Genomic DNA, 20,341 nt, shown 5'->3' on the forward strand with positions numbered 1-20,341 from the left:
CAGTCATGCCCAGCAAAGTAGCTCTGGGCCTGGGCACACTTCACGCAGTTTGACCGTTTAAATAAAACTAGAAACAGACTTCCTGGCCCAAGAGGTCACACAGTCATGCCCAGCAAGGTTGCTTTAAACGTGGGCACACTTCAGACCGTTTCACTCTTTAAATCATTCAAAGCACCACATTTCAAGGCCCAAGAGGTCACAGAATCATGCCCATCAAAGTAGCTCTGGGCCTGGGCACACTTTACGGAGTTTGACCCTTTAAATAATACTACAACCAGACACATACAGGTGCGCACATATACACAGATACACATTCTGTTTAATTTCTTCACATCTGCAGACTAGAGTAAGCTGAGGGTATAGTGTTAAACCAGGTGCTACATAAACAGTATATAGTATATATACAGAGGATATAGTGTTAAACCAGGTACTACATACAGAGTATATAGTATACATACAGAGTATATAGTTTGACCAAAAGATCGTGCTGATCTTTGTTCTCCTGGTTCTTCATCTCCAGCGCCACTTTCAGACTCATAATGTCCTCCTCTATGGGCTGGTATAACCCACACATACGAATCATCACTACAGCCAGTACAATGGAAAGGTGGGAATGTGTACTGAATGTGTACTGACGTTATAAGTGAAAGGTGGAGGTACTGGTGGATGTGTATTGACACTAGAAGGGATCTCTACCTGCAGTGACAGTCTGAGCTTCTCAAGTTCTTCCTCCAGAGATTTCTTCTCCTGTTCACAGGCCATTTTCATATCTGCCAGAGCAAGTATCATTACTGCTGGATATAACATAGATTGTATATACTACATAATTACTACTGAATATATAAAATATAATATATATAGTACTATACATATATTAGTATCACTTTTATTGGAGCCTAAAGGCTAGCATTCATTATTAGTTATGTTAGTATTATTGCATTTCCATAGTACTTACTCTTGATGGACCCGTTATGCTCCTCCTCCTCCTGCTGTTTCTGCAGGAGCTCTGTCTCCTCCTGCTGCTTGTGTTTCAGCATCTCCTGAAGAACCTGCAGCTCCTTCTGCTTCTGCAACCTCAACTCCTTCAGCTGCTCCAACAAACTGTTATCCAACTCCTCCTTCTCACACCGCAAACACTCCAATCGGGCCAGAGGCCCCACTAGTGACACAGAACCACACACACACACACACATAGAGAGAGATAAACATGTATAAATGTATAAGAATTTGTGGATAAAATTATTATGAGATTATTTATAATCAAACGACTACACTACACAACCACATCTTCCTTTTATTTACATATTATACAGATATTTAGAGATATTTACATTTTATTTACCCGCGTGCGTCTCTCTTCTCCAAGGTAGCGGAGAGATATGAAAGGATAAAAGGGGAAAAGAATAAAATGCACGTCGGTTTTAAATTCGCAGGCTACCTGCGCTGAAGGCGTGGAAAACGAGCACGTGACGGAAAGGCTTCCGTACCCGATGGGTCCAAATCACATGCCCAGCAAAGTAGCCTTAAACCTGGACACGCAATGGAGAGCATTTGACCCTTTAAAATCATACTACAACCAGACTTCCAGGCCCAAGAGGTCACACAGCCATGCCCAGCAAAGTAGCTCTGGGCCTGGGCACACTTCACGCAGTTTGACCGTTTAAATAAAACTAGAAACAGACTTCCTGGCCCAAGAGGTCACAGTCATACCCAGCAAAGTACGTTTAAACCTGGAAACAAATCAGATCCTTTCTGTCATTCAAAGGAATGGGCCTGCAACTGACAACCACATCCCCAGTGAAGCGCACCGTCACCCAGCCACACTACCCCACCTTGCCCGTCCTGGAACAACCACACCTCCAGGGCACCACATGCCAATCTCTCATGCCCAGCAAACTGCAACCTCACGCAGCCAGGCCACACACTGTCTACCCTTGTACAGTCCAAGGACGAACTCCTCCACAAACCTGGTGTTCACGCGCACACACGCAATTACAACGAATTGGTGGAGAACTTTGAAACAAACGTGCTGACTTTGAATACTCACATCTAGGCTGGGCCAGGTCCAAATGGCCTGCAGCTCGGTGCGCATTAACTGCTTGACTGTCCGTCACGAACGCGACCTGCCAAGCGTTCGTTCCGTCCCTGGCGGATTTTAAAAAATCGTAGCGTGAGAACGATGGGTCCGATCCGCGTGCCGCTTAAAGGCGATTACAGGGGAGATGCAACCCTTCCCAAAGAACCATGAAAAGACTTTCTACTCCCAAGGAAACGAGATATTAAGCCGCAATGACATCCGACGCGCGCATTTTCTCCGCCGCGCAGCACATTTAAAAAAATCATAGCGTGAAAACCGTGGGTTCGATCTGCGTGCCGCTCGAAGGCGATTACAGGGGAGATGCAGCCCTTTCCAAAGAGGCATGAACAGACTTCCTACTCCCAAGGAGCCCAAAGATATTAAGCCGCAAATACGTCCTACGCGCGTCTTTTCTACGCCGCGCACCACATTTAAAAAATCGTATCGGAAGAACGGTGGGTCCAATCCGCGTGCCGCTTAAAGGCGATTACAAGGGAGATGCAAACCTTTCCAAAGAGCCATGAAAAGACTTTCTACTCCCAAGGAGACAAGAGATATTACGCGCATTTTCTCCGACGCGCACCACGTTTAAAAAATCGTAGCGTGAGAACGGTGGGTCCGATCCGCGTGCCGCTTAAAGGCGATTACAGGGGAGATGCATCCCTTTCCAAAGAGCCATGAACAGACTTCCTACTCCCAAGGAGACAAGAGATATTAAGCAGCAATGATGTCCGACACGCGCATTTTCTCCGCCGCGCACCACATTTAAAAAATCTTAGCGTGAGAACGGTGGGTCCGATCCGCGTGCCGCTTAAAGGCGATTACAGGGGAGATGCAGCCCTTTCCAAAGAGCCATGAAAAGACTTTCTACTCCCAAGGAGACAAGAGATATTAAGCCGAAATGACGTCCGACGCGCGCATTTTCTCCGCCGCGCACCACATTTAAAAAAATCATAGCGTGAAAACCGTGGGTTCGATCCGCGTGCCGCTCGAAGGCGATTACAGGGGAGATGCAGCCCTTTCCAAAGATCCATGAACAGACTTCCTACTCCCAAGGAGACAAGAGATATTAACATATAAAGCGTTACGCTCCAGTCGGATGAGCGAGAAACGCTTGAGCAGTTGCAACGAATTGGAGGAGAAAGTTTAAACAAACGCGCTGAATTTGAACGCTCACATCTAGGTCTGGCCAAGTCCAAATGGCGTGCAACTCGGTGCGCATCACCTCCATGACTGTCCCTAACGAACGCCACCTGCCACGCTTTCGGCCCGTCCCTGGCGGCTTTAAAAAATCGTAGCGTGATAACGATGGTTCCGATGCGCGTGCCGCTCGAAGGCGATTACAGGGGAGATACAGCCCTTTCCAAAGAGCCATGAACAGACTTTCTACTCCCAAGGAGACAAGAGATATTACGCGCATTTTCTCCGACGCGCACCACGTTTAAAAAATCGTAGCGTGAGAACGGTGGGTCCGATCCGCGTGCCGCTTAAAGGCGATTACAGGGGAGATGCAACCCTTTCCAAAGAACCATGAAAAGACTTTCTACTCCCAAGGAGACAAGAGATATTAAGCCGCAATGACGTCCGACGCGCGCATTTTCTCCGCCGCGCAGCACATTTAAAAAAATCATAGCGTGAAAACCGTGGGTTCGATCCGCGTGCCGCTCGAAGGCGATTACAGGGGAGATGGAGCCCTTTCCAAAGAGGCATGAACAGACTTCCTACTCCCAAGGAGCCCAAAGATATTAAGCCGCAAATACGTCCTACGCGCGTCTTTTCTACGCCGCGCACCACATTTAAAAAATCGTAGCGTAAGAACGGTGGGTCCGATCCGCGTGCCGCTTAAAGGCGATTACAGGGGAGATGCAAACCTTTCCAAAGAGCCATGAAAAGACTTTCTACTCCCAAGGAGACAAGAGATATTAAGCCGCAATGACGTCCGACGCGCGCATTTTCTCCGACGCGCAACACATTTAAAAAAATCATAGCGTGAAAACAGTGGGTTCGATCCGCGTGCCGCTCGAAGGCGATTACAGGGGAGATGCAGCCCTTTCCAAAGAGCCATGAACAGACTTTCTACTCCCAATGAGACAAGAGATATCAAGCCGCAAATACGTCCGGCGCGCGTCTATTCTCCGCCGCGAAACACATTTAAAAAAAATCGTAACGTGAAAACCGTAAACGATCCGCGTGCCGCTTAAAGGCGATTACAGGGGAGATGCAGCCCTTTCCAAAGAGCCATTAAAATACTTTCTACTCCCAAGGAGACAAGAGATATTAAGCCGAAATGACGTCCGACGCGCGCATTTCCTCCGCCGCGCACCACATTTAAAAAAATCATAGCGTGAAAACCGTGGGTTCGATCCGCGTGCCGCTCGAAGGCGATTACAGGGGAGATGCAGCCCTTTCCAAAGAGGCATGAACAGACTTCCTACTCCCAAGGAGCCCAAAGATATTAAGCCGCAAATACGTCCTACGCGCGTCTTTTCTACGCCGCGCACCACATTTAAAAAATCGTATCGGAAGAACGGTGGGTCCAATCCGCGTGCCGCTTAAAGGCGATTACAAGGGAGATGCAAACCTTTCCAAAGAGCCATGAAAAGACTTTCTACTCCCAAGGAGACAATAGATATTAAGCCGAAATGACGTCCGACGCGCGCATTTTCTCCGCCGCGCACCACATTTAAAAAAATCATAGCGTGAAAACCGTGGGTTCGATCCGCGTGCCGCTCGAAGGTGATTACAGGGGAGATACAGCCCTTTCCAAAGAGCCATGAACAGACTTTCTACTCCCAAGGAGACAAGAGATATTACGCGCATTTTCTCCGACGCGCACCACGTTTAAAAAATCGTAGCGTGAGAACGGTGGGTCCGATCCGCATGCCGCTTAAAGGCGATTACAGGGGAGATGCATCCCTTTCCAAAGAGCCATGAACAAACTTTCTACTCCCAAGGAGACCAGAGATATTAACAGATAAAGCGTTACGCTCCAGTCGGATGAGCGAGAAACGCTTGTACAATTGCAACGAATTGGAGGAGAAAGTTTAAACAAACGCGCTGACTTTGAAGGCTCACATCTAGGCCGGGCCAGGTCCAAATGGCCTGCAACTCGGTCCGCATCACGTCCATGACTTTTCCTAACGAACGCCACCTCCCAAGCTTTCGGCCCGTCCCTGTCGGCATTAAAAAATCGTAGCGTGATAACGATGGTTCCGATCCGCGTGCCGCGCGAAGGCGATTACAGGGGAGATGCAGCCCTTTCCAAAGAACCATGAAAAGACTTTCTACTCCCAAGGAGACAAGAGATATTAAGCCGCAATGACGTCCGACGCGCGCATTTTCTCCGCCGCGCAGCACATTTAAAAAAAATCATAGCGTGAAAACCGTGGGTTCGATCCGCGTGCCGCTCGAAGGCGATTACAGGGGAGATGGAGCCCTTTCCAAAGAGGCATGAACAGACTTCCTACTCCCAAGGAGCCCAAAGATATTAAGCCGCAAATACGTCCTACGCGCGTCTTTTCTACGCCGCGCACCACATTTAAAAAATCGTAGCGTAAGAACGGTGGGTCCGATCCGCGTGCCGCTTAAAGGCGATTACAGGGGAGATGCAGCCCTTTCCAAAGAGCCATGAAAAGACTTTCTACTCCCAAGGAGACGAGATATTAAGCCGAAATGACGTCCGACGCGCGCATTTCCTCCGCCGCGCAACACATTTAAAAAAAATCGTAGCGTGAAAAACGTGGGTTCGATCCGCGTGCCGCTCGAAGGCGATTACAGGGGAGATGCATCCCTTTCAAAAGAGCCATGAACAGACTTTCTACTCCCAAGGAGACCAGAAATATTAACATATAAAGCGTTACGCTCCAGTCGGATGAACGAGAAACGCTTGTACAATTGCAACGAATTGGAGGAGAAAGTTTAAACAAACGCGCTGACTTTGAACGCTCACATCTAGGCCGGGCCAACTCCAAATGGCGTGCAACTCGGTGTGCATCACCTCCATGACTGTCCCTAACGAACGCCACCTGCCACGCTTTCGGCCTATCCCTGACGGCATTAAAAAATCGTAGCGTGATAACGATGGTTCCGATGCGCGTGCCGCTCGAAGGCGATTACAGGGGAGATACAGCCCTTTCCAAAGAGCCATGAACAGACTTTCTACTCCCAAGGAGACAAGAGATATTACGCGCATTTTCTCCGACGCGCACCACGTTTAAAAAATCGTAGCGTGAGAACGGTGGGTCCGATCCGCGTGCCGCTTAAAGGCGATTACAGGGGAGATGCAACCCTTTCCAAAGAACCATGAAAAGACTTTCTACTCCCAAGGAGACAAGAGATATCAAGCCGCAAATACGTCCGGCGCGCGTCTATTCTCCGCCGCGCAACACATTTAAAAAAAATCGTAACGTGAAAACCGTGGGTTCGATCCGCGTGCCGCTTAAAGGCGATTACAGGGGAGATGCAGCCCTTTCCAAAGAGCCATTAAAATACTTTCTACTCCCAAGGAGACAAGAGATATTAAGCCGAAATGACGTCCGACGCGCGCATTTTCTCCGCCGCGCACCACATTTAAAAAAATCATAGCGTGAAAACCGTGGGTTCGATCCGCGTGCCGCTCGAAGGCGATTACAGCGGAGATGCAGCCCTTTCCAAAGAGCCATGAAAAGACTTTCTACTCCCAAGGAGACAAGAGATATTAAGCCGAAATGACGTCCGACGCGCGCATTTCCTCCGCCGCGCACCACATTTAAAAAAATCATAGCTTGAAAACCGTGGGTTCGATCCGCGTGCCGCTCGAAGGCGATTACAGGGGAGATGCAGCCCTTTCCAAAGAGCCATGAACAGACTTTCTACTCCCAATGAGACAAGAGATATCAAGCCGCAAATACGTCCGGCGCGCGTCTATTCTCCGCCGCGAAACACATTTAAAAAAAATCGTAACGTGAAAACCGTAAACGATCCGCGTGCCGCTTAAAGGCGATTACAGGGGAGATGCAGCCCTTTCCAAAGAGCCATTAAAATACTTTCTACTCCCAAGGAGACAAGAGATATTAAGCCGAAATGACGTCCGACGCGCGCATTTCCTCCGCCGCGCACCACATTTAAAAAAATCATAGCGTGAAAACCGTGGGTTCGATCCGCGTGCCGCTCGAAGGCGATTACAGGGGAGATGCAGCCCTTTCCAAAGAGGCATGAACAGACTTCCTACTCCCAAGGAGCCCAAAGATATTAAGCCGCAAATACGTCCTACGCGCGTCTTTTCTACGCCGCGCACCACATTTAAAAAATCGTATCGGAAGAACGGTGGGTCCAATCCGCGTGCCGCTTAAAGGCGATTACAAGGGAGATGCAAACCTTTCCAAAGAGCCATGAAAAGACTTTCTACTCCCAAGGAGACAATAGATATTAAGCCGAAATGACGTCCGACGCGCGCATTTTCTCCGCCGCGCACCACATTTAAAAAAATCATAGCGTGAAAACCGTGGGTTCGATCCGCGTGCCGCTCGAAGGTGATTACAGGGGAGATACAGCCCTTTCCAAAGAGCCATGAACAGACTTTCTACTCCCAAGGAGACAAGAGATATTACGCGCATTTTCTCCGACGCGCACCACGTTTAAAAAATCGTAGCGTGAGAACGGTGGGTCCGATCCGCATGCCGCTTAAAGGCGATTACAGGGGAGATGCATCCCTTTCCAAAGAGCCATGAACAAACTTTCTACTCCCAAGGAGACCAGAGATATTAACAGATAAAGCGTTACGCTCCAGTCGGATGAGCGAGAAACGCTTGTACAATTGCAACGAATTGGAGGAGAAAGTTTAAACAAACGCGCTGACTTTGAAGGCTCACATCTAGGCCGGGCCAGGTCCAAATGGCCTGCAACTCGGTCCGCATCACGTCCATGACTTTTCCTAACGAACGCCACCTCCCAAGCTTTCGGCCCGTCCCTGTCGGCATTAAAAAATCGTAGCGTGATAACGATGGTTCCGATCCGCGTGCCGCGCGAAGGCGATTACAGGGGAGATGCAGCCCTTTCCAAAGAACCATGAAAAGACTTTCTACTCCCAAGGAGACAAGAGATATTAAGCCGCAATGACGTCCGACGCGCGCATTTTCTCCGCCGCGCAGCACATTTAAAAAAAATCATAGCGTGAAAACCGTGGGTTCGATCCGCGTGCCGCTCGAAGGCGATTACAGGGGAGATGGAGCCCTTTCCAAAGAGGCATGAACAGACTTCCTACTCCCAAGGAGCCCAAAGATATTAAGCCGCAAATACGTCCTACGCGCGTCTTTTCTACGCCGCGCACCACATTTAAAAAATCGTAGCGTAAGAACGGTGGGTCCGATCCGCGTGCCGCTTAAAGGCGATTACAGGGGAGATGCAGCCCTTTCCAAAGAGCCATGAAAAGACTTTCTACTCCCAAGGAGACGAGATATTAAGCCGAAATGACGTCCGACGCGCGCATTTCCTCCGCCGCGCAACACATTTAAAAAAAATCGTAGCGTGAAAAACGTGGGTTCGATCCGCGTGCCGCTCGAAGGCGATTACAGGGGAGATGCATCCCTTTCAAAAGAGCCATGAACAGACTTTCTACTCCCAAGGAGACCAGAAATATTAACATATAAAGCGTTACGCTCCAGTCGGATGAACGAGAAACGCTTGTACAATTGCAACGAATTGGAGGAGAAAGTTTAAACAAACGCGCTGACTTTGAACGCTCACATCTAGGCCGGGCCAACTCCAAATGGCGTGCAACTCGGTGTGCATCACCTCCATGACTGTCCCTAACGAACGCCACCTGCCACGCTTTCGGCCTATCCCTGACGGCATTAAAAAATCGTAGCGTGATAACGATGGTTCCGATGCGCGTGCCGCTCGAAGGCGATTACAGGGGAGATACAGCCCTTTCCAAAGAGCCATGAACAGACTTTCTACTCCCAAGGAGACAAGAGATATTACGCGCATTTTCTCCGACGCGCACCACGTTTAAAAAATCGTAGCGTGAGAACGGTGGGTCCGATCCGCGTGCCGCTTAAAGGCGATTACAGGGGAGATGCAACCCTTTCCAAAGAACCATGAAAAGACTTTCTACTCCCAAGGAGACAAGAGATATCAAGCCGCAAATACGTCCGGCGCGCGTCTATTCTCCGCCGCGCAACACATTTAAAAAAAATCGTAACGTGAAAACCGTGGGTTCGATCCGCGTGCCGCTTAAAGGCGATTACAGGGGAGATGCAGCCCTTTCCAAAGAGCCATTAAAATACTTTCTACTCCCAAGGAGACAAGAGATATTAAGCCGAAATGACGTCCGACGCGCGCATTTTCTCCGCCGCGCACCACATTTAAAAAAATCATAGCGTGAAAACCGTGGGTTCGATCCGCGTGCCGCTCGAAGGCGATTACAGCGGAGATGCAGCCCTTTCCAAAGAGCCATGAAAAGACTTTCTACTCCCAAGGAGACAAGAGATATTAAGCCGAAATGACGTCCGACGCGCGCATTTCCTCCGCCGCGCACCACATTTAAAAAAATCATAGCTTGAAAACCGTGGGTTCGATCCGCGTGCCGCTCGAAGGCGATTACAGGGGAGATGCAGCCCTTTCCAAAGAGCCATGAACAGACTTTCTACTCCCAAGGAGACCAGAAATATTAACATATAAATCGTTACGCTCCAGTCGGATGAACGAGAAACGCTTGTACAATTGCAACGAATTGGAGGAGAAAGTTTAAACAAACGCGCTGACTTTGAACGCTCACATCTAGGCCGGGCCAACTCCAAATGGCGTGCAACTCGGTGCGCATCACCTCCATGACTGTCGCTAACGAACGCCACCTGCCACGCTTTCGGCCTATCCCTGGCGGCATTAAAAAATCGTAGTGTGATAACGATGGTTCCGATGCGCGTGCAGCTCAAAGGCGATTACAGGGGAGATACAGCCCTTTCCAAAGAGCCATGAACAGACTTTCTACTCCCAAGGAGACAAGAGATATTAAGCCGCAAATACGTCCTACGCGCGTCTTTTCTACGCCGCGCACCACATTTAAAAAATCGTATCGGAAGAACGGTGGGTCCAATCCGCGTGCCGCTTAAAGGCGATTACAAGGGAGATGCAAACCTTTCCAAAGAGCCATGAAAAGACTTTCTACTCCCAAGGAGACAATAGATATTAAGCCGAAATGACGTCCGACGCGCGCATTTTCTCCGCCGCGCACCACATTTAAAAAAATCATAGCGTGAAAACCGTGGGTTCGATCCGCGTGCCGCTCGAAGGCGATTACAGCGGAGATGCAGCCCTTTCCAAAGAGCCATGAAAAGACTTTCTACTCCCAAGGAGACAAGAGATATTAAGCCGAAATGACGTCCGACGCGCGCATTTCCTCCGCCGCGCACCACATTTAAAAAAATCATAGCTTGAAAACCGTGGGTTCGATCCGCGTGCCGCTCGAAGGCGATTACAGGGGAGATGCAGCCCTTTCCAAAGAGCCATGAACAGACTTTCTACTCCCAAGGAGACAAGAGATATTACGCGCATTTTCTCCGACGCGCACCACGTTTAAAAAATCGTAGCGTGAGAACGGTGGGTCCGATCCGCGTGCCGCTTAAAGGCGATTACAGGGGAGATGCATCCCTTTCCAAAGAGCCATGAACAGACTTTCTACTCCCAAGGAGACAAGAGATATTAAGCCGCAAATACGTCCGGCGCGCGTCTTTTCTCCGCCGCGCAACACATTTAAAAAAAATCGTAGCGTGAAAAACGTGGGTTCGATCCGCGTGCCGCTCGAAGGCGATTACAGGGGAGATGCAGCCCTTTCCAAAGAGGCATGAACAGACTTCCTACTCCCAAGGAGCCCAAAGATATTAAGCCGCAAATACGTCCTACGCGCGTCTTTTCTACGCCGCGCACCACATTTAAAAAATCGTATCGGAAGAACGGTGGGTCCAATCCGCGTGCCGCTTAAAGGCGATTACAAGGGAGATGCAAACCTTTCCAAAGAACCATGAAAAGACTTTCTACTCCCAAGGAGACAAGAGATATTAAGCCGCAATGACGTCCGACGCGCGCATTTTCTCCGACGCGCAACACATTTTAAAAAATCATAGCGTGAAAACCGTGGGTTCGATCCGCGTGCCGCTCGAAGGCGATTACAGGGGAGATGCAGCCCTTTCCAAAGAGCCATGAACAGACTTTCTACTCCCAATGAGACAAGAGATATCAAGCCGCAAATACGTCCGGCGCGCGTCTATTCTCCGCCGCGCAACACATTTAAAAAAAATCGTAACGTGAAAACCGTGGGTTCGATCCGCGTGCCGCTTAAAGGCGATTACAGGGGAGATGCAGCCCTTTCCAAAGAGCCATTAAAATACTTTCTACTCCCAAGGAGACAAGAGATATTAAGCCGAAATGACGTCCGACGCGCGCATTTTCTCCGCCGCGCACCACATTTAAAAAAATCATAGCGTGAAAACCGTGGGTTCGATCCGCGTGCCGCTCGAAGGCGATTACAGCGGAGATGCAGCCCTTTCCAAAGAGCCATGAAAAGACTTTCTACTCCCAAGGAGACAAGAGATATTAAGCCGAAATGACGTCCGACGCGCGCATTTCCTCCGCCGCGCACCACATTTAAAAAAATCATAGCTTGAAAACCGTGGGTTCGATCCGCGTGCCGCTCGAAGGCGATTACAGGGGAGATGCAGCCCTTTCCAAAGAGCCATGAACAGACTTTCTACTCCCAAGGAGACAAGAGATATTACGCGCATTTTCTCCGACGCGCACCACGTTTAAAAAATCGTAGCGTGAGAACGGTGGGTCCGATCCGCGTGCCGCTTAAAGGCGATTACAGGGGAGATGCATCCCTTTCCAAAGAGCCATGAACAGACTTTCTACTCCCAAGGAGACAAGAGATATTAAGCCGCAAATACGTCCGGCGCGCGTCTTTTCTCCGCCGCGCAACACATTTAAAAAAAATCGTAGCGTGAAAAACGTGGGTTCGATCCGCGTGCCGCTCGAAGGCGATTACAGGGGAGATGCATCCCTTTCAAAAGAGCCATGAACAGACTTTCTACTCCCAAGGAGACCAGAAATATTAACATATAAATCGTTACGCTCCAGTCGGATGAACGAGAAACGCTTGTACAATTGCAACGAATTGGAGGAGAAAGTTTAAACAAACGCGCTGACTTTGAACGCTCACATCTAGGCCGGGCCAACTCCAAATGGCGTGCAACTCGGTGCGCATCACCTCCATGACTGTCGCTAACGAACGCCACCTGCCACGCTTTCGGCCTATCCCTGGCGGCATTAAAAAATCGTAGTGTGATAACGATGGTTCCGATGCGCGTGCAGCTCAAAGGCGATTACAGGGGAGATACAGCCCTTTCCAAAGAGCCATGAACAGACTTTCTACTCCCAAGGAGACAAGAGATATTACGCGCATTTTCTCCGACGCGCACCACGTTTAAAAAATCGTAGCGTGAGAACGGTGGGTCCGATCCGGGTGCCGCTTAAACGCGATTACAGGGGAGATGCAACCCTTTCCAAAGAACCATGAAAAGACTTTCTACTCCCAAGGAGACAAGAGATATTAAGCCGCAATGACGTCCGACGCGCGCATTTTCTCCGCCGCGCAGCACATTTAAAAAAATCATAGCGTGAAAACCGTGGGTTCGATCCGCGTGCCGCTCGAAGGCGATTACAGGGGAGATGGAGCCCTTTCCAAAGAGGCATGAACAGACTTCCTACTCCCAAGGAGCCCAAAGATATTAAGCCGCAAATACGTCCTACGCGCGTCTTTTCTACGCCGCGCACCACATTTAAAAAATCGTATCGGAAGAACGGTGGGTCCAATCCGCGTGCCGCTTAAAGGCGATTACAAGGGAGATGCAAACCTTTCCAAAGAGCCATGAAAAGACTTTCTACTCCCAAGGAGACAATAGATATTAAGCCGAAATGACGTCCGACGCGCGCATTTTCTCCGCCGCGCACCACATTTAAAAAAATCATAGCGTGAAAACCGTGGGTTCGATCCGCGTGCCGCTCGAAGGCGATTACAGCGGAGATGCAGCCCTTTCCAAAGAGCCATGAAAAGACTTTCTACTCCCAAGGAGACCAGAAATATTAACATATAAAGCGTTACGCTCCAGTCGGATGAACGAGAAACGCTTGTACAATTGCAACGAATTGGAGGAGAAAGTTTAAACAAACGCGCTGACTTTGAACGCTCACATCTAGGCCGGGCCAACTCCAAATGGCGTGCAACTCGGTGTGCATCACCTCCATGACTGTCCCTAACGAACGCCACCTGCCACGCTTTCGGCCTATCCCTGACGGCATTAAAAAATCGTAGCGTGATAACGATGGTTCCGATGCGCGTGCCGCTCGAAGGCGATTACAGGGGAGATACAGCCCTTTCCAAAGAGCCATGAACAGACTTTCTACTCCCAAGGAGACAAGAGATATTACGCGCATTTTCTCCGACGCGCACCACGTTTAAAAAATCGTAGCGTGAGAACGGTGGGTCCGATCCGCGTGCCGCTTAAAGGCGATTACAGGGGAGATGCAACCCTTTCCAAAGAACCATGAAAAGACTTTCTACTCCCAAGGAGACAAGAGATATCAAGCCGCAAATACGTCCGGCGCGCGTCTATTCTCCGCCGCGCAACACATTTAAAAAAAATCGTAACGTGAAAACCGTGGGTTCGATCCGCGTGCCGTTTAAAGGCGATTACAGGGGAGATGCAGCCCTTTCCAAAGAGCCATTAAAATACTTTCTACTCCCAAGGAGACAAGAGATATTAAGCCGAAATGACGTCCGACGCGCGCATTTTCTCCGCCGCGCACCACATTTAAAAAAATCATAGCGTGAAAACCGTGGGTTCGATCCGCGTGCCGCTCGAAGGCGATTACAGCGGAGATGCAGCCCTTTCCAAAGAGCCATGAAAAGACTTTCTACTCCCAAGGAGACAAGAGATATTAAGCCGAAATGACGTCCGACGCGCGCATTTCCTCCGCCGCGCACCACATTTAAAAAAATCATAGCTTGAAAACCGTGGGTTCGATCCGCGTGCCGCTCGAAGGCGATTACAGGGGAGATGCAGCCCTTTCCAAAGAGCCATGAACAGACTTTCTACTCCCAAGGAGACAAGAGATATTACGCGCATTTTCTCCGACGCGCACCACGTTTAAAAAATCGTAGCGTGAGAACGGTGGGTCCGATCCGCGTGCCGCTTAAAGGCGATTACAGGGGAGATGCATCCCTTTCCAAAGAGCCATGAACAGACTTTCTACTCCCAAGGAGACAAGAGATATTAAGCCGCAAATACGTCCGGCGCGCGTCTTTTCTCCGCCGCGCAACACATTTAAAAAAAATCGTAGCGTGAAAAACGTGGGTTCGATCCGCGTGCCGCTCGAAGGCGATTACAGGGGAGATGCATCCCTTTCAAAAGAGCCATGAACAGACTTTCTACTCCCAAGGAGACCAGAAATATTAACATATAAATCGTTACGCTCCAGTCGGATGAACGAGAAACGCTTGTACAATTGCAACGAATTGGAGGAGAAAGTTTAAACAAACGCGCTGACTTTGAACGCTCACATCTAGGCCGGGCCAACTCCAAATGGCGTGCAACTCGGTGCGCATCACCTCCATGACTGTCGCTAACGAACGCCACCTGCCACGCTTTCGGCCTATCCCTGGCGGCATTAAAAAATCGTAGTGTGATAACGATGGTTCCGATGCGCGTGCAGCTCAAAGGCGATTACAGGGGAGATACAGCCCTTTCCAAAGAGCCATGAACAGACTTTCTACTCCCAAGGAGACAAGAGATATTACGCGCATTTTCTCCGACGCGCACCACGTTTAAAAAATCGTAGCGTGAGAACGGTGGGTCCGATCCGGGTGCCGCTTAAAGGCGATTACAGGGGAGATGCAACCCTTTCCAAATAACCATGAAAAGACTTTCTACTCCCAAGGAGACAAGAGATATTAAGCCGCAAATACGTCCTACGCGCGTCTTTTCTACGCCGCGCACCACATTTAAAAAATCGTATCGGAAGAACGGTGGGTCCAATCCGCGTGCCGCTTAAAGGCGATTACAAGGGAGATGCAAACCTTTCCAAAGAGCCATGAAAAGACTTTCTACTCCCAAGGAGACAATAGATATTAAGCCGAAATGACGTCCGACGCGCGCATTTTCTCCGCCGCGCACCACATTTAAAAAAATCATAGCGTGAAAACCGTGGGTTCGATCCGCGTGCCGCTCGAAGGCGATTACAGCGGAGATGCAGCCCTTTCCAAAGAGCCATGAAAAGACTTTCTACTCCCAAGGAGACAAGAGATATTAAGCCGAAATGACGTCCGACGCGCGCATTTCCTCCGCCGCGCACCACATTTAAAAAAATCATAGCTTGAAAACCGTGGGTTCGATCCGCGTGCCGCTCGAAGGCGATTACAGGGGAGATGCAGCCCTTTCCAAAGAGCCATGAACAGACTTTCTACTCCCAAGGAGACAAGAGATATTACGCGCATTTTCTCCGACGCGCACCACGTTTAAAAAATCGTAGCGTGAGAACGGTGGGTCCGATCCGCGTGCCGCTTAAAGGCGATTACAGGGGAGATGCATCCCTTTCCAAAGAGCCATGAACAGACTTTCTACTCCCAAGGAGACAAGAGATATTAAGCCGCAAATACGTCCGGCGCGCGTCTTTTCTCCGCCGCGCAACACATTTAAAAAAAATCGTAGCGTGAAAAACGTGGGTTCGATCCGCGTGCCGCTCGAAGGCGATTACAGGGGAGATGCAGCCCTTTCCAAAGAGGCATGAACAGACTTCCTACTCCCAAGGAGCCCAAAGATATTAAGCCGCAAATACGTCCTACGCGCGTCTTTTCTACGCCGCGCACCACATTTAAAAAATCGTATCGGAAGAACGGTGGGTCCAATCCGCGTGCCGCTTAAAGGCGATTACAAGGGAGATGCAAACCTTTCCAAAGAACCATGAAAAGACTTTCTACTCCCAAGGAGACAAGAGATATTAAGCCGCAATGACGTCCGACGCGCGCATTTTCTCCGACGCGCAACACATTTTAAAAAATCATAGCGTGAAAACCGTGGGTTCGATCCGCGTGCCGCTCGAAGGCGATTACAGGGGAGATGCAGCCCTTTCCAAAGAGCCATGAACAGACTTTCTACTCCCAATGAGACAAGAGATATCAAGCCGCAAATACGTCCGGCGCGCGTCTATTCTCCGCCGCGCAACACATTTAAAAAAAATCGTAACGTGAAAACCGTGGGTTCGATCCGCGTGCCGCTTAAAGGCGATTACAGGGGAGATGCAGCCCTTTCCAAAGAGCCATTAAAATACTTTCTACTCCCAAGGAGACAAGAGATATTAAGCCGAAATGACGTCCGACGCGCGCATTTTCTCCGCCGCGCACCACATTTAAAAAAATCATAGCGTGAAAACCGTGGGTTCGATCCGCGTGCCGCTCGAAGGCGATTACAGCGGAGATGCAGCCCTTTCCAAAGAGCCATGAAAAGACTTTCTACTCCCAAGGAGACAAGAGATATTAAGCCGAAATGACGTCCGACGCGCGCATTTCCTCCGCCGCGCACCACATTTAAAAAAATCATAGCTTGAAAACCGTGGGTTCGATCCGCGTGCCGCTCGAAGGCGATTACAGGGGAGATGCAGCCCTTTCCAAAGAGCCATGAACAGACCTTCTACTCCCAAGGAGACAAGAGATATTACGCGCATTTTCTCCGACGCGCACCACGTTTAAAAAATCGTAGCGTGAGAACGGTGGGTCCGATCCGCGTGCCGCTTAAAGGCGATTACAGGGGAGATGCATCCCTTTCCAAAGAGCCATGAACAGACTTTCTACTCCCAAGGAGACAAGAGATATTAAGCCGCAAATACGTCCGGCGCGCGTCTTTTCTCCGCCGCGCAACACATTTAAAAAAAATCGTAGCGTGAAAAACGTGGGTTCGATCCGCGTGCCGCTCGAAGGCGATTACAGGGGAGATGCATCCCTTTCAAAAGAGCCATGAACAGACTTTCTACTCCCAAGGAGACCAGAAATATTAACATATAAATCGTTACGCTCCAGTCGGATGAACGAGAAACGCTTGTACAATTGCAACGAATTGGAGGAGAAAGTTTAAACAAACGCGCTGACTTTGAACGCTCACATCTAGGCCGGGCCAACTCCAAATGGCGTGCAACTCGGTGCGCATCACCTCCATGACTGTCGCTAACGAACGCCACCTGCCACGCTTTCGGCCTATCCCTGGCGGCATTAAAAAATCGTAGTGTGATAACGATGGTTCCGATGCGCGTGCAGCTCAAAGGCGATTACAGGGGAGATACAGCCCTTTCCAAAGAGCCATGAACAGACTTTCTACTCCCAAGGAGACAAGAGATATTACGCGCATTTTCTCCGACGCGCACCACGTTTAAAAAATCGTAGCGTGAGAACGGTGGGTCCGATCCGGGTGCCGCTTAAACGCGATTACAGGGGAGATGCAACCCTTTCCAAAGAACCATGAAAAGACTTTCTACTCCCAAGGAGACAAGAGATATTAAGCCGCAATGACGTCCGACGCGCGCATTTTCTCCGCCGCGCAGCACATTTAAAAAAATCATAGCGTGAAAACCGTGGGTTCGATCCGCGTGCCGCTCGAAGGCGATTACAGGGGAGATGGAGCCCTTTCCAAAGAGGCATGAACAGACTTCCTACTCCCAAGGAGCCCAAAGATATTAAGCCGCAAATACGTCCTACGCGCGCATTTCCTCCGCCGCGCACCACATTTAAAAAAATCATAGCTTGAAAACCGTGGGTTCGATCCGCGTGCCGCTCGAAGGCGATTACAGGGGAGATGCAGCCCTTTCCAAAGAGCCATGAACAGACTTTCTACTCCCAAGGAGACAAGAGATATTACGCGCATTTTCTCCGACGCGCACCACGTTTAAAAAATCGTAGCGTGAGAACGGTGGGTCCGATCCGCGTGCCGCTTAAAGGCGATTACAGGGGAGATGCATCCCTTTCCAAAGAGCCATGAACAGACTTTCTACTCCCAAGGAGACAAGAGATATTAAGCCGCAAATACGTCCGGCGCGCGTCTTTTCTCCGCCGCGCAACACATTTAAAAAAAATCGTAGCGTGAAAAACGTGGGTTCGATCCGCGTGCCGCTCGAAGGCGATTACAGGGGAGATGCATCCCTTTCAAAAGAGCCATGAACAGACTTTCTACTCCCAAGGAGACCAGAAATATTAACATATAAATCGTTACGCTCCAGTCGGATGAACGAGAAACGCTTGTACAATTGCAACGAATTGGAGGAGAAAGTTTAAACAAACGCGCTGACTTTGAACGCTCACATCTAGGCCGGGCCAACTCCAAATGGCGTGCAACTCGGTGCGCATCACCTCCATGACTGTCGCTAACGAACGCCACCTGCCACGCTTTCGGCCTATCCCTGGCGGCATTAAAAAATCGTAGTGTGATAACGATGGTTCCGATGCGCGTGCAGCTCAAAGGCGATTACAGGGGAGATACAGCCCTTTCCAAAGAGCCATGAACAGACTTTCTACTCCCAAGGAGACAAGAGATATTACGCGCATTTTCTCCGACGCGCACCACGTTTAAAAAATCGTAGCGTGAGAACGGTGGGTCCGATCCGGGTGCCGCTTAAAGGCGATTACAGGGGAGATGCAACCCTTTCCAAAGAACCATGAAAAGACTTTCTACTCCCAAGGAGACAAGAGATATTAAGCCGCAATGACGTCCGACGCGCGCATTTTCTCCGCCGCGCAGCACATTTAAAAAAATCATAGCGTGAAAACCGTGGGTTCGATCCGCGTGCCGCTCGAAGGCGATTACAGGGGAGATGGAGCCCTTTCCAAAGAGGCATGAACAGACTTCCTACTCCCAAGGAGCCCAAAGATATTAAGCCGCAAATACGTCCTACGCGCGTCTTTTCTACGCCGCGCACCACATTTAAAAAATCGTATCGGAAGAACGGTGGGTCCAATCCGCGTGCCGCTTAAAGGCGATTACAAGGGAGATGCAAACCTTTCCAAAGAGCCATGAAAAGACTTTCTACTCCCAAGGAGACAATAGATATTAAGCCGAAATGACGTCCGACGCGCGCATTTTCTCCGCCGCGCACCACATTTAAAAAAATCATAGCGTGAAAACCGTGGGTTCGATCCGCGTGCCGCTCGAAGGCGATTACAGCGGAGATGCAGCCCTTTCCAAAGAGCCATGAAAAGACTTTCTACTCCCAAGGAGACAAGAGATATTAAGCCGAAATGACGTCCGACGCGCGCATTTCCTCCGCCGCGCACCACATTTAAAAAAATCATAGCTTGAAAACCGTGGGTTCGATCCGCGTGCCGCTCGAAGGCGATTACAGGGGAGATGCAGCCCTTTCCAAAGAGCCATGAACAGACTTTCTACTCCCAAGGAGACAAGAGATATTACGCGCATTTTCTCCGACGCGCACCACGTTTAAAAAATCGTAGCGTGAGAACGGTGGGTCCGATCCGCGTGCCGCTTAAAGGCGATTACAGGGGAGATGCATCCCTTTCCAAAGAGCCATGAACAGACTTTCTACTCCCAAGGAGACAAGAGATATTAAGCCGCAAATACGTCCGGCGCGCGTCTTTTCTCCGCCGCGCAACACATTTAAAAAAAATCGTAGCGTGAAAAACGTGGGTTCGATCCGCGTGCCGCTCGAAGGCGATTACAGGGGAGATGCATCCCTTTCAAAAGAGCCATGAACAGACTTTCTACTCCCAAGGAGACCAGAAATATTAACATATAAATCGTTACGCTCCAGTCGGATGAACGAGAAACGCTTGTACAATTGCAACGAATTGGAGGAGAAAGTTTAAACAAACGCGCTGACTTTGAACGCTCACATCTAGGCCGGGCCAACTCCAAATGGCGTGCAACTCGGTGCGCATCACCTCCATGACTGTCGCTAACGAACGCCACCTGCCACGCTTTCGGCCTATCCCTGGCGGCATTAAAAAATCGTAGTGTGATAACGATGGTTCCGATGCGCGTGCAGCTCAAAGGCGATTACAGGGGAGATACAGCCCTTTCCAAAGAGCCATGAACAGACTTTCTACTCCCAAGGAGACAAGAGATATTACGCGCATTTTCTCCGACGCGCACCACGTTTAAAAAATCGTAGCGTGAGAACGGTGGGTCCGATCCGGGTGCCGCTTAAAGGCGATTACAGGGGAGATGCAACCCTTTC

Source organism: Electrophorus electricus, chromosome 13 (genome assembly GCF_041902795.1).
Source record: "Electrophorus electricus isolate QZ-2024a chromosome 13, ASM4190279v1, whole genome shotgun sequence".
NCBI classification, from domain to species: Eukaryota; Metazoa; Chordata; class Actinopteri; order Gymnotiformes; family Gymnotidae; genus Electrophorus; species Electrophorus electricus.